This window comes from Drosophila navojoa, chromosome 2, assembly GCF_054131105.1.
Source record: "Drosophila navojoa isolate 15081-1374.11 chromosome 2, UAZ_NAV_1.0, whole genome shotgun sequence".
Classification (NCBI taxonomy): domain Eukaryota; kingdom Metazoa; phylum Arthropoda; class Insecta; order Diptera; family Drosophilidae; genus Drosophila; species Drosophila navojoa.
In genome coordinates this window covers 20,310,611-20,313,132 of record NC_142890.1, presented here as the reverse complement: position 1 = coordinate 20,313,132, position 2,522 = coordinate 20,310,611, and the positions used below count along the sequence as shown (strand labels likewise).

Genomic DNA, 2,522 nt, shown 5'->3' with positions numbered 1-2,522 from the left:
TAAACTGTGAACTCATTCAGATACTCGACCCAAATCAGCGCCCAACAAACAACAGCAGCAGCAGCAGCCGCTGCAGAAAAATTCCAAGAAATGCAACAGCAGAAAAACATAGCTCAACCAGCAGCTCTCTCTATCTCTCTCTCTCTCTCTCTCTCTCTCTCTCTCACATCTTATTCTCTCTCGCCCACACTCTTAACCAACTTTCAGTCCAAGTTTGCTAACCAACTTTGCTGGTCAGCCGCATTCAAATATACATATATACGTTGGTACCTGGTATAATGGGTATATATGTTGAATTAGTAAGGAAAAGGCCTGTGAAGGAGTTATAGAAAATATAAAAATAAAAGTATTACGTTCAAGGGAAAGCAAGGCAACAGAAGACATTTAGTTTGAGAACTTTTTAATGCCACGAAATAGTGAAAGCTTTGCAATAAGATTTAAGGATTATAAAGCAGATAAAATTAAATTGCTGAAGCACTTGCTGAATGCTTTACAATGCATTAATTATATAATTAAATGCCAAAATTTATTTAATTAAATTATTTGTGGCATTTCCATTATTGCTTATTGGCATCTGAAAGCGTAGATATATTTATATATATATATATATATATATATATATATATATATATAAATTAGCTTTATTTCAGATATATAACATATTTATGGCACTGCCAACTGCATATATAGTTGCAATACAGGGTATTCGCTTAGCTAGCACTTTTTTTCAAGCTACAAAATCTTCGGCACGCTTTAGTGACTTTTCCTTTTTGCGGTCTGTTTCCCTGCTCGCTTTCAGCGTGCTTCTTCTTCGGCTGCTGCTGGCCGCTGCTTTCTGCATTTACCGCTGGCATTGTGGGCGCATAATAGCCTGAAATTAAATCAGCTAGCGCGTGGGCAACTTAAAATAATAGCCATTGCTTATGTTTAAGTAGGAAAAACCAAGTGAAATATGTACATTGCTCGTATAAACGAAACAGCTGCTCCTGCTCCTGCTGCTGATACTGGGAGTCCTGCTGCAGTGGCAACTGCAACTCCAGTTCTTTATAATTCTTATTTTGTTCTTTTGTTTGCTGTTTTTATTCACCCGACCCGCTGCATTTTTTATGAGCATGAAACTGACTTATTCCCTGTTGGCCCTTCCCCTGGTCTGCAGCTCTATCAGTCCGAGATCTTGGCTCAATATTCCCTCGTAGCTTGAGCTGCCCATAATTTGTATCCGTTCTTCCTCCTCACCCTCTTCTCCGTGTAATTCGATGTATGCTCGCATGTAAACGATATTCTTTTCAACTGGCTGCCAGTTGTCTGACACCTGCTGTCATATACTAATAATAACAATTAACAAATCGAACAGCAATGCGTGTGTGTGTGTGTGTGAGTGTGTAAAATTCTGTCCCTGAATCTGAGCTCATGTTACTATTGATTAATGGCTTTGGCTGTTCCTGGAATCGCTACTTAATCTAATTGTTTGTATGCCTTTACAGTTGACATGGCGTGTGTTTGATTATCCTGCGATGAAACACACACACACAAAGAGCAGATGATGTATATGGGATTAGCATGCATGAAAAATTCGCTGGCTCCTGCCTTGGATATATTATTTATTAATTTGTTAATGAATCGTACTATTGTACTGTGTCAAGACATTGGCAGTTTTTATGGAGATATATGTGAAATACTTGGGATATTTGGAATTCAGTAAACTCTACTTAATTTATAGATTACTTAGCTACACTCTGTATCAATATCCAAGTCAAAAGTATTTGGTCTCAAGTAAATTAACTGATTATCATTCTAATTTAAGCAAAGCTAACCGTGGTGCTTTTTGTAAATATTATTAGTCGAATTATAAATTCCAAAATATCTTTATCTCCATATTTAAACACGACAAGCATGGCCGAGGGTAAACAAATTAAATCAATTGAATTTATGAACAAAATCCTTTCCTTAAATTGTAATTAAATTAAACGTTTGCAGCTAATTTGATATGGATCGATAAGAAGAAGATATAAATAAGATAATTATACGGCTTCAATGAGAAGCATATTATTAGTAAAAACTTCGAGCACAACCGTCTGTCCACTGGGTCAAGCCTGTTTCATTTCACATTCACATTCACATAAGTTTATGCTTTACAAACCGTTTGAAATATTGATTGATTTTGTGAAAATGCAATCGAGTGCCGCGAGGGCAAATGCTCCACTTATATGTTGAACGAACAAATAATAACAAATGCGAGTCAATTATCTAAAAGGCAAAGCCGAAATGCCATGAAAATTAATTTGACATCTTTGACATTTTGGCCAAACACAAATATCAAAATCAAAGGCATAACAACAACAACAACAGCCAATAGGACATAGTCCGATGAGTTGACAAAGTAACAGTGTTTGCTAGAATCTATATATATGTATATGTATATATATACTTGCATGTGTGTGTGTGGCACATGAAGCAAACCAAGCAAACATTTGGCTGCTGAGTAAATATTGGATGTGTATACACTACAATATGTAGACGGG

At 36.2% G+C, this 2,522-nt stretch overlaps 1 long non-coding RNA gene across 1 annotated transcript; it reads right to left on the bottom strand.

Annotated features, from left to right (window-relative positions):
- Window positions 1–660: 660 nt before the first annotated feature.
- On the bottom strand, window positions 661–1,081 carry LOC149092231 (uncharacterized). Its single transcript, XR_016196263.1, has 2 exons — window positions 959–1,081; window positions 661–901 (listed from the first exon to the last, which is right to left on the bottom strand). It is a non-coding gene; the product is annotated as an uncharacterized LOC149092231 (long non-coding RNA).
- Window positions 1,082–2,522: the final 1,441 nt, after the last annotated feature.